Below are 13226 nucleotides of genomic sequence, written 5' to 3' on the forward strand. Positions count from 1 at the left end.
TTTCTTGCAGCAGTTTCTTTTTCTGTGAAATTGAGACTCTATGAACTGAAGCATGTCTGTGAAAATCATCTATGACATAATTTATACTCTTTCAACCAAATAAGCAGATGGTAGAATGAAGAAGAACTATGTAAATCAATGTTTATAAAGTAGCAGACATTTGACAGACTTCAAATTATGTCCAGGGTACACTGATAGATGCCATTATCCATTGCTGGGCTTTCTCTGACATTTTATCTAAGGGCTAAAAGCCAAAAGAAAGACCACAAGCATCTAACCACAAAGTAGCTCTTATTTTCCTATTCTAGTCAGCAATTAGCTCACAGGAACAGAATTTCAAGTATTTCCAATGCCTGTAGTTAAAAATATGCCTTTTTCTAAAATGAAATACAAATGTCATATGCTAAAAGCCATATTGAGACTGCAGTCTTTGGACTACAAATATATATTCAATTTGCACAGTAGTTACATGTAAAATATCTGATCACGTGCAACCCTTGCACAAACAGAAAGACTATTTATTTTAAAAATACACACCAAAACATGTAGACTCTAATGTAATGTAATTGCCTTCTGCTTTTCATGAAACGGAGATTTTCTGCCCTGTCTGCTATCAAATCAGAAACATGTGATCAGTGTGAGTTACCAGTTCAGGACTTGTATTTCATGACCACACTGGTGTCTGCAACCACTCAGTCTCGCCACAAAGGATTGTAGCAATCAAATAGACACAGGTAACATTCAAACGACAAGCAGGGATTTCTGAACTCTAAATCCATTTCTAAATTTCTTTAACTTCTAAAAATTATAGTTCATTTTTTGGTGTGACTCTCCTTTCATAGGTGGATTTTGTTAATACACAGATGGTTCTTAAATTTTTCCTAATTGTTGCTCAAAGGGATCTCGCTTTCTTTAATGCCAGGAGAGAATTTTGTTTTCTAATTTAAATAAGCAACTACACAGATCCTCAGCTCAGCAAAACTAGGTAACTATTTTTAAGAAAGCAGCAGCAGCAAAACCAGGAAGAACCAACAGGCAACAAATGGGCAAAAGAAATTATGGTGAGCTGGGACAGCAAAGAAAACAAGAGGAGTAAAGAGTACAGGGTGTGTTGATGATAACTTCCTTCTCCAAGTGATAGTGGAGCCAACGAGGACAGGAGCTATGCTGCACTGTTCTCACCAAGACAGGGCTGGTGGGGAATGTGACGCTCAAGGGCAGCCTGGGCTGCTGTGACCATGAAGTAGTGGGGTTCAAGATCCTTATGGCTGCAAGGAGGACACACAGCAAGCTCAACACCCTTAAGGAGCGCAGACTTCGGCCTCTTCAGGGAGCTGTTTGGTATAATACCATGGGATAAGGCCCTGGAGGCTCAAGAAATCTGGTTGATACTCAAGGATCATACCCTTCAAGTTCAGGAGTGATGCATGCCAAAGAGGAAGTTCAGCAAAAATGCCTGGAGGCCTGCATGGATGAACAAGGTGCTCCTAGGCAAACTCATTAAATCTGGACAGAGACACCAGGGACAACAAGAAAAGGTTCTGTAGGTACACTGGTGATAAAAAGAAAACAAGAGGAAATGCAGGCCCTCTCTAGAAGAAAATGAGAGACATGGTTACGAGGGATTTGGAGAAAAATTAGGCACTCAGTGACCTTCTTGCCTAGTCTTCATCATCAAGTGCTCCAGCAACACCACCTGAGTTGCACAAAGAAAAGTCAGGGACTGGGAGATAGAAGAGCCATCTGGTATAGGAAAAGATCAAGTTTGAGACCATCTTTGGAACCTGAAGGTGCACAAAGCCATAGAACCTGAGGAGATGCATCCACATATCTCAAGAACACTGACAGATGAAGTAGCTAAGACACTTTCCACCCTTTCTGAGCAGCTGTGGCAGGCCAGTGAAGTTTCCAGTGACTGGAAAAGGGGAAACAAAATCTCACTTTTAAAAAAGGAAAAAACAAAGACCCAGGGAACACAAGCCAGCCAGTCTCACCTAAGTGTCTGGCAAGATCATGGAGGAGATCCTCCAGGGAACTATGCTAAGGTACATGGAAAACAAGGCAGTGATTGCTGACAGCCAACATGGCTTCACTAAGGGTAAATTGTGCCTGACAAATGTGGGGGCCCTTCACAATGGGGTGACAGTGGTGGTGGATAAAGTAAGAGTGAGTGATGCCACCTGCCTGGACTTGTGCAAAGCATTCGGCACATCCTGCATAACATCCTTGTCTCTTGCCTCTTTCTATGGTTCTGTATAGCTGTTTATGTACTACTTTCTACCTAACTCTCTGGCAGCAATTCTGCACCATGCCCTACTTTTCAAAGTTAAATTATGTCCTGTAACAAGAATGCAAGAGAGATAGCCTTGTGATTTAAGAACAGGACTGGAACTCTATGGCTTGAAGGCACACAAATTTTGTCTCTGGCCTTCGGCAGGGTACTTAAATCTTCTCCTTTAGCACTCTGTATGTAAAATGTAAAGTGTCTCAAATGTATGTGAAAGGGTAAGTCAATTAGCTGCCAAAACCTTACTATACAGTGCAGACATAAGTAAAAGTCATGCAGAAAAATTATTTTAAATAAGGAAGAAAAAAACCTAGTTGCTTGTAGTGCTGGCAAAAAACAGATAAAATACATCTAACAGTTTTGAAATCCTGCAAAAATACAAGACAATCCCTACATCCTGTGAATGGATCTTTTTAGCAGTGGGATTAAAGCGACCAGAAATCTTGTCTGCACTGTACTTCCACTCACAGAGCTTGGTACTTTAATGCCAGGATCAAAGACAGAAATCGAATCTGTGAACCTCAATTGCTTTTTCATCATCTGACTTGTAATATCAGCCTTGTTCAGGCCAGTGCCTGGGAGCTACAGGGGTGATGTGAGATGGTGCCAGTGATCACATCCCCACAGAAGGCATTCCAGGGCAGCTGGGTTGACGAGGTCCCCAGCAGCCACAAGCAGTTTATTCTCAAAGCCTGAGAACCAGAAGCTATTTCCTTTCTTTTATTTTGCATTTAAGGATGACAGGAAAATGATAAACAGCCAAAGCCCAGACACATCAATATGCTAGCAGTACAAAAGCCCTTTGTGATTGACTGACAAAACCTAAAGAAGGGGAGGAGACCCTCTTTTTCTTCCACTGGGGATGGCTCTGGACAGAGACGCCTGAAATTTTAGCCCTCAAAAGCTTCTCCTGTTACCACCAGATCACCTTGCAGGTAAACATTTTCCTGGTTCATTGAGTCACTGTTACGTATCTGAAAAAGAATCTCCACTGAAAAGTGATAATGGTGGAAAAATACTCCCTATTGTACAGCCGTAATTCTTGTACTGCTTGTCTGCAAGCAACGCATTTCCTCTCTTGAGGAGACTGTGCAACTGGATCCAGCTACATGTAAAGCAATCTTTTAAAATGAGGACAAGATTTACTGTTGGAAAGAAAAAGTCTAAATACATTCCAGGAACCTATGTACCATATGACTAAAAGTGACTAAACATGGTAAATTAAATTTAATCTCTTCACATTACATTCAAAAGTTTGTATTTTTCTATACAAGAGTAAACTTACTGATTTAGCAAATGCAATGAACTATTTTTACTAACTGGTATTCCATTTTAACTCTTAAAGAAATAAATTCTTTCTGTAGGCTGATTAGTTATATTTTTAATAGTTTATGCACAGTACTAAAATCCATATTTCACTTACTTCCTAGCATGCAAATTGGCATGTGTACCATGCAATGTGGCAATAGAAACCATGATGCTTTTATCAAAAATTTTTCCTTTCTTCCCCTATAGCTGCAAAATCTTTGGTACTACTTAATCCACAGGAAGCAATTATGCAAGACTTCTGAATTTATGGTAAAAGGGGTTTTGTTTCTTTTAAAAGCAGCGAAGCCCAACAAAAGAGAAGTCATATGCTTTAAAGATTCTTTAAAGAATCTTCTTGACTTTTGACACATGTATTACCATTGAACAGATGTAACAGCATATCTCAATATGAAAAACAACCACAAAAAAAGATAGGAAAGACAGGAACTAAACAGAACATAATTTTCCTCCCTCACTGGCAGCTGAAAAAGCCTACTCTGCAGCCTTTTTGCAGACTGCAGGAATCAGGAGCAGCATGATTTAACATAGGGAAAATGAAAACTAACCCAAGTTGAGCCCACACATTTGATACTTCTCATTTGGACCTGACCTAACCACAGCTCATGCCTTCAAGAACAGAGCTAGTTTGAAGACAAGGGTATAATACAACAATAAAATACTTGCCTACTCATTTCAATCCACTGTTAGCTTTTAAACTTGAAAGACAAAGTGAAAAACAGTATGTACTGGAACTGGCAAACTTCCTATAACAAGAAAGGTGGTTCAAGGGATTGGAAGCAGTATCTGTCTTTTGTAAAAAGCCAAAAGGACAATGATCACCTTTATTCTGGGCTATCATTTGATACAGATAACATTAAGGTACTGCTTAGGCACATGAAAACAGTTGCAGAAAGCATGCTGCAAAAGTATGTAATGTTTCTGTGTTAGATCAAGAGGCAGAAACAAAAAAAGGGAAAAAATGACCTGATTACTTGCAAATTAGTTACTTTTATGATCCACTATGCTTTTAAATAAATACTTTATCTGAAGAGCTTTGGTAAACCCAAAGACAAAAAGCTGCACTACAGCCCTAATAACGCAACCACCCATGTTCTCCTACTCCTTTAATTACAGCTGGATCATGGCTGGTCAAAATTCTATCCTGCTTGGCTTCTTACTCCTTCACTGTGGATACTGTTCCATCTCTCCTCCTCACGTTTCTCTTTTTTCCTCTGGTCAAGCAGTGCATCTGATAACAGGAGTAGGTGAAGGAGAAACAGCCAGTGTTGAAACTCCGTATAATCCATCAGTCATCCTCAAGAGGATCCAAAGAAAAAAATATTTTGAAAGGCACTCAAGAGGAACATTTGTTTTCCCACTGCACATAGCCCCATTTGGAGCCTCCTCTCAGTCCCTTTCCTCCCCTTGGCTCCCACCACCACTGCTCCCAATCGATCACAACTCTGGGAAAGCAATGCTAACCATCTGACTCTGCTGATAGTGACACTGTCACTGTGACTCTATCTCACCTTTCCTACACTCTCACCTGCTTTTCAGGAGACCGCAGAGCTGCCAGCTCGGATGGGGGCAGGCAGAGATGCCACTCGCACGGCTCGGCACCAGGTAACAGCTACTTTGATCTTACTACCAGATGGAGTGTTTGAAATACTGTAAATATATTTATGCTTATCCCTTTGAACACCTAAATCTTGCAGCATGGACTCTCAGGTTTGGTTTAGTCTCCTATGGTGTATATGGAACATGCACTCTGCACCTCTTCTGGGGTAGGCACAGACACGCTTGGCTTGGCATAGCAGCCGTACTATGGCTGACCATAAAATAACCAGGACAAGGATTAAAGGCTGATGTGGTGTGCATTTCCTTGGGAGAAACTGGAAATACAACAGGCAGCACACAACCAAGGACCATTATCAAAATGTCAGAAGTTTTCTCTCAGGGTATTTTCAGGAAATTATTCCAGTAACTCCTAGTATCTTAAGACTAAGTGTGTTCTAGTAACATTTCAGTACCACAAACACATATATTTGAAAGGTAAACGTGAATATTAAATGCTACATTCTAATCACTAAATATATTGTTAATACATTCTTTTTCAAGAAAAGGTACTAGAAAAAACTTTGTAAAATTAACATTACGTGCATGACAAGCCTCTAATTTAAAGCAATACTTTAAATACTGTTACCAAATTGGCATGTACATTTTGAAAGATAGAAATAAATAATGGCAAATTTAAACCTTTCCAGTTCCAAAGATGCATCTTTAGGACACAAAAAAGGTATAAATGCTATCATTTTTTCCTCTTGACAATGATCTAAAGTGATCACAGAGTGTAGTGAAATTTTGAACTTTATATTACTGTAAAAATTACAATAATTCCGTTTAGAACTTAAAAGGATATTTTTAATTGTTTGACATATCTTTTCCAAGCAGGAGAGCAGTTTGCTCTATGATGTTCTTTTCCTGTCAATTCCATCCAAAAACTTTGGCAATAACCCATAAAAATCAATACTTAAATAAATACTTTTAATAAACACTTCCTTTTTGTTTTTTTTTCTTTTATTAGCAGAACAAAAGGTAATTTTTTTTCATCTCAAAGCCAAGAAATTGAAAGATGACATGGGCCATGTATGCAGAATATGTTAGAAAAATCATAGGATCTCAGCATTTCATTAATTCCAAACACTTACCATCCCTCAGAATAATTTTAACAGGATTTCTAGGTAACTTGAAAGAAAAATGTTAACCAAGACATACTCCACCTGGAGCTATGCAAGTAAGTTTAGTGCACAATCCCCTATATAATCAGTAAGAGAGAGAGGAAGCTCCTCAACATGAGTTGAGCCTACACAAGATGAGAACTGCCTTTGATTTGCCCATTTTTCCCTCCTATTTCCTAACTTAAATCAGATAGGTGCCTAAAGCTGAAGATGAGCCCTGGAAAGAGGCCCTAGAGACAGGTCAAAGATCTAATTCTTGTAAGGTTCTCTTTAATGCTATGCTGGGTATCAAAATGGATTTCTTCTAATTTTATGAATACCACTCTTGTCTTCTTCCTCCAGTACCTCCTAAATGAATAGGTGAAAAATAATGATTCACAGAACACAAAAATTGCAAAAGTGGGATTTGCTCATGGACACTGTATAGCAGCCACTGCAAAAAATGAAGGTGCAAGAGTGTCAGGACAGGCTCACAAACCAGCTAAAGATGCTCCCCTTAATCCTGCTGGTCACTGCGATTTTCCACCTTAATTTTTTTTTTTTTTTTTGTAAAATCTCTAGGTCCAGATATTCTTCTTACTTGTATGAAAATCTAAAAATCTCGAATTCATGCAGTAATAAAAATATGCTTAAGATGCATCTTTATAATTTCTGAACCACACATGTATGTCCAGCATTAGCCTGAGGAGATCAGTCTCCCTCTCCTGTGAATGTAGCAGAGTTTAGAGCAGAGCTCCACAAAATACAGCAATCCACAAAATTACCCTTCAAACTAAACCTAAAAGTACTATAAACCCAAAAGAACAACATGGTATAGCAAGATTTAAGAGACAAATAAAAAGAAACAGAAAAGAAAAACTAAAACGCAGTGGAAGTCTGCTAAAAGACTATGAGAGCACAAAAAATATCTTTCATGAAAAGAAAAAGAGTAAAAATCCTCTTTCACTTTTTATTCCATTGGTAGATATGGATTATCTCACCTTTTACCCATATTAATATTTGAACCCAGTCTGTGCAAGTCCAGCAGCAAGTCTCTGGGGGGCATTTTTAGTCGGTTTGTGAGCTCTTCAGAAGTGCCTGAGTTAACCCAGAAGGTTATCTTCTCATCCCCAACCCCCTCCTGCAATCCATGTTCTACTTTTGCTCACACTAAATAAAGCAAACTGGTATTTATAGCATTTCTTAGGAGGCTGAATGTTTTCATCTACTCACCAGGCCATCCAAAATACCTCAGAAATCAAGTTTCATGACATTTACCAAAACAATGCTTTGAATCACTAACTTTGAGATGTTTATACAAGGATAGTAAAAAACATATAAACATGGAAAAAAAGCCTCATCTGTTTTTTTCTTCTGATTTATTGCATAATAATTCAACAGCAGAGGGCTTTTAATGCACTCTTGTAACTCTACAGCAAATAGAAAAGGCTCCAACATAATCTTTATAAGAAAGGAGAAGATTATTTCATATTAAATCCATATAACAGCAACTCTGACTGTTAAGCTTGCTGATTCTACTGCAGCAGGAAAGTAGAATTATAAGGCAAAAATATCTTTCAAGCAGTTGCTTCAGCACAGAAGGCAGTTTAGGTGATTAAACAAGATACTAACATGGCACTGGTACCACACATTTTTAAAAGAAAATAAAGGCACTTTGAAATACCATGTCAAAAATACTGAATAAATTACAGGATATGTGTTTCACAGGGAAAGAAGAGCAAATAGCTGTAATTTGGGAAGCTAGAATTTCCTTAATGAGATAGCATAAAGGGCTCTGCAAACAAAAGGACCTTTCTCAAAGGTTTTCCGTGTCTTTACACAAATTTCATACTCTAGTAGCAGTATATGACACTGCATCTGCATTTCTTAGATGTTTTTTTCACTAACCATTTTTAATCAGCACATAATATATAAATGGCATTAAAAGATCAAGAGCTTTCTCTTGTGAGCTATGCAAATCCTGTGTTATGAAAAACATTATGTCCTGTTTTGTAAAATTACAGCAGTAACTTCAGATTGTCTTAAATTACTGTTTCAGAACATAACACTTCAGCACTTATCTCTAGAGAAGGCAGCCTTCATCCTCAACTCATGATCAATCCATCATCAGAAACATTCAGCCTTCCTTAATAGCTGGTTTCAGCTCATAGGTGGGGCTTTGCTTTCTAAGGTTCAGAGCAGATGAATTAACATGTGCATATTATAAACTGGTGGTATATGGTCTAAGGATTAACTACTATAGCAACCAGTACTGTAGTCTGACAACACATATTCACCCAAATTGCTGGATTTTCTACATTTATATGGATAGGATTTCTATGTAGGTGTTCATTCATTGTACAGAGACTGCAAGTTTTATATTAAGTGGATTTCTTCAAGCATGAAAATGCACAGCCATTGCATCACCCTTCAAAAAAAAAAATCTCTTGTGCATTACTCTAAATGAAACTGCTACTAAAAAAACAATTGCACTGTGTTTTACAAATATTTATTTTACACATTGTAGGATCCCTCCTGCTTCTTCATTTCATTCTATCCAATTACTTTAGAAAAGTATTCTGGACAGTACTATGAATTATTCAAACTGAAATAAGCTGGCATGAAACCATGGCATAATGGAAACCTTTCTACCCACAAACGTAATTCCGTGCAAACTGAAATTTAAAAAATAATTAGAAGCATTAAAGAAAAGTGTACTTTTATTAGAAGATACTTTAAGAATGATCTCTGGGGACTGATCAAGTGACCTCTCTGCTCTCTCTTCTCCTTGAAGGGAACTAGAGTCAGCTAGACTGTGCATATCCAGAGGTATTTTCACCCAGACTCCTCCATACCTGGTCTCTTCAGGAAAGTAGCACACTATGAAGAAGTCCTATGCACAACACACCAGATGACACCACTAAGTACTGGGCTTTTTGAGTAAGTGGTGAACACTCAGACCCAGTGGAGTTAAATATCACCTAAAAAATAATTCCTACAGATAATATCCTACAGATATGATAACATTCCTTTCCCCAGACACACTTCTGTATCTAAGATTCTTAGGCAAATATGGGTGGAAGGGGGACAAACCTGTTTCAACTGTGGTTGCCTAAATGTGTGAATTAAATATACATGTATCAGATTCCACTACACTATGGACACTACAGCTATCTACAAATGAGTAATACATCTTAATTTCATCACTTCCAGTGGGGTGGAGCAGAAGCATTTTGAGAAAAAACAGAGGTCCAAGTTAGAAGAAAAGTACCACAAGATGAGGATGGAAGAGAAGAAATAAAAAAGTACTGCACTAAAATATGCTTACTCTGAGTGTAAATATAACTCTGTTACTTGTAAACCTATCATCTGCATTTCAGCTGCTTTTTTCCAAGTATATTCTTCTATTTTTTTCATGTCTCCTGACATGACCTTTTTTCTTCCCTCTTTGGTCATTCCCTCCTTCCTTCTTCCTACTGTCTTCCTTTGTATGTTGCTCTTCTGAATTTACCTTTCACTCTGACTCTCACTTTACCTATTCTGGAGTAATTATTCCTGGTTTTTCCTTCTACCATTTCAGCTCTGTAACCTCACTTCCTTACTCCTGAGATTTAGCACCTTATTTTTCTTGTCCTGTAGCAGATGCAATAATGTTTGAACAGTCCAACAGAATTTGGGGAAAACTCCAGTAATAAATATCAAGGCTGCCTGGTGAAGTTTTCAGCTAGTATGAAATACCTGCCTCATTAACAGACCATTATTACAGAATTTGTTTAAAAAACAATGTAAGATAGAGATTATAGTGAGATACTGAAGATAATCAATATACTAGAAAAGGAAACATTCAAATAAATCAAGAAGAAGTACTTCCACAGACCAAGACTCATGCATCTGCTACAGCAGTATTTCCTGCAACAGTAGGGAGTAGGTAGGAAGACACCCACCTCAAGGGAGAGGTATGATCATGTTGCAATTAAGTGCCATACTGTTTTTTTTCCTCTTTTAATGGATAACTATCAACCAGAGCACTGGCCTTCCAGAAGCAACACTAAGCAAACTCAACTTTACAGGCTGCTGTTAACCTGGCAACCTGAAAGCTACCCTGGAAGCTGTGTGATGTATAGAACATATCTCAGTTCTTCCATGTAGAAAACAGTTTTGAACTTTCCAACTCAAATAACTTTTAATTTCCTAGATTCAGCTAAGATCACCTAAAGTCATGCTCGTATGCAGTTACTTAAAAATTACCACAGTCCGTGTGAATGCTGTGGAGCATCTGTGCTCTCCACGCTTTCCCAATCAGCACCACTGGCTCAGTCCAATGCAGCTACTATGCATCACAGTACAAGCTGTGCAAGGAAAATGATTCAGCTCAAAACAGAGAAGAAAACGCTACCAAATTTAGTTAAATCTGGAGCTGTTAGGAATGCAGCTCCAACCAGGGCTACCTATTAGGGACAGTAATAATTTTTAAGATCAGAGAATCCGATAACCTCAGATAAGGCAGTTTATATGAACTCAGAAAATAAAAAGCCTACTTCTTTTTTATTCCATGCAACATTTGACTCCCAAGCATCAGACCTTCATAGCACAGAGATAGACTTACATTAAATCTCTTTCTAGAAAAGTTTTAAGCTTCAAATTACACCATATAGATATTAGGATTTTATCTTTAGTAATGAAAGATATTTTATATGATCTTGGTGGCTATGACTACTACTACTCTCAGTACCTTTGTTGACATTTTAGTTGGATGGAGAGGACAAAAAGCCACTCTGGGAACAAGCAAAGTAAAATGCAAAAGAGAATTTTCTGTTTTTCAGGTCAGTGAATGCTTGTTAGGAGTTAACAGTGTTTTATAGTCAACAGGAATATATACTACAAGCCAGAAGATCTGACTTTGTACAAGGTGTTTATTCCAAAAGTATGAATGTAATTTTGTCAGTTTGATCCACTTATGATTAAGAAAAAGGCTGAAGCGACTTTGAGCCATTAAATCGTAAATGTAATTTTATGACTCTCCCAATTACTTTCTGCTTTAGATAGCAACAGAGACAAGAAGACTGCCTTCCCTAGGACTCCACACAGGATTTTTCCAAGGGCTGTCCACAATCTTACTGAAGGGCATCAATGGTTAATTCACTTATTGATTCAGACAGCAACCAGCTCACAATCACAGCCAGTTCAGACAAATGGACAACTCTGAGGCCTGATTAAGTGACCTCTCTGCTGTCTTATCTCCCTGAGCAGTTGACCAGACTCTGTTCCTACCCAGAGGTATTTTCACCCAGACCCCTTTATACCTGGTTTCTTTAGGAAAGTATATGAGGAAGTCTTCACACAAAAGAAGACTCACAAAACTGATTATACCAAGGAAGGAAAAAAAAAAAACAACACCCCAAAAACTAGTTTGTGCTAATTATTTTTGACAAATTTGTCTTAGTACATTCATTGGTGTTTACAAATAGATTTTTTCCCCCAATAATTAAACTAAACTTGTGCCTTTATTTTAATTCCACTGTTAAAACACAAAGACGAAAGGAATTAAATGTTGTTGCTGATTGCTCAACAGGATATTCCATCAGCCTTGGCATGGAGTCACTATTTTAGAAGAGAAAGTGGTTTGGAGACCATTCAACTGCCAGTGTTTCTGTGTCAGGTCAGGGAAAAATTCACCAAACATGTCTGGGCTCTGTGTCAGTTCTCACCTCTAAAGAGGCCACAGAAAATCTGGAGAGGGACTTTTTACAAGGGCATGTAGTGACAGGATGAGGTATTGGCCTCAAACTGAAAGAGAGTAGCTTAGATTTGATATTAAGAAGAAATTCTTTACTGTGACATACCATGTGGCAGTGAGTCGCTGGAATGGTTTCCCTGACAAGCTGTGGATGTCTTGTCTCTGAAAGCGTTCAAGGCCAGGCTGGATGGGGCTTTGACTACTGGTGCAGTGGAACATGTCCCTGCTCTCATAGCAGCAGGGCTGGAACAAGATGACCTTGAAGCTCCTTTTCAGACCAAACTATTCTAGGATTCTGTGATTTAACTTGCAGTCTCTCTCTAAAACACCACTTCATTACCAAAGACATAGGTAGGAGACAATTAGGTTCCTCCAAGATCATATAGTTTTGACCAGAATTATAGTGCTCTGAGTTCATTTGACCAGCATGCATGCAGACAGGTGTCTAACCTCAACATTACAAGTCAAATTCTCTGAGGTTGTTATGGCTTAACTCAGAGATGTAGAAGAAAATAAAGCAAGAAGACTGCCAATGCAAGGTTCTTAATAAGTTATAGATGAAAGGAGGAATGCTTCTTCGAATCCCCTAAATTAACAGCCCTCTTCTATCCACAGACTGTTCTTGGCCAATATCCGTAAGTAATGGAATTATGAAAAACAAGCTGCAGTTTCCAGAGTTTTGCAATTACCAGGGGATCATACAGCTTGAAGAACCATAGATGGCTGCATGCCGCAGAAAATTCTAAGCCAAAGGGTTGTAGTCAAAGGTTACTTTAAAAAGCAACTTTCCAATTTGAGATATAATGAAGAAAATTTGAGAGGTCTGGTATTTTAAGGGAAATAAGATAAATTACATACATCTACATTGCAAACTGAGAGAGAAACAGGCCATTAAAATGAGTGTCTCATCCACCTCCCACCACTGTAAGTTTTAAAACATGGCTATAATTCATAATTTGTGAAAACATGTGAAACAAGTTTATTCCAAAATTGAAAGAAGGTAGTTACACCCGCACACAAGTCAAATATTTGGCATTATTTAAGACCACTAAATTTGATTTTCCTGTTCTCCTCTGTTTTTACCAGAAGAGAATATGTGATCTTCCTGCCATGAGCTCTTAAAAAGAGCCACAAAAAGCAGATTTCAGTTGTTTTCACACCATGTTATATCTCCAGG

The 13226-nt window shown here is 38.1% G+C and overlaps 1 protein-coding gene across 1 annotated transcript in view; it reads right to left on the reverse strand.

The window, feature by feature from the left end:
• The window catches only part of TMEM135 (transmembrane protein 135), a 159484-nt gene that overhangs the window by 45960 nt on the left and 100298 nt on the right, over positions 1 to 13226 (reverse strand). The window lies entirely within an intron of this gene.

Source organism: Pyrgilauda ruficollis, unplaced genomic scaffold, assembly GCF_017590135.1.
Source record: "Pyrgilauda ruficollis isolate IOZ18807 unplaced genomic scaffold, ASM1759013v1 scaffold60, whole genome shotgun sequence".
In the NCBI taxonomy this organism is placed as follows: Eukaryota; Metazoa; Chordata; class Aves; order Passeriformes; family Passeridae; genus Pyrgilauda; species Pyrgilauda ruficollis.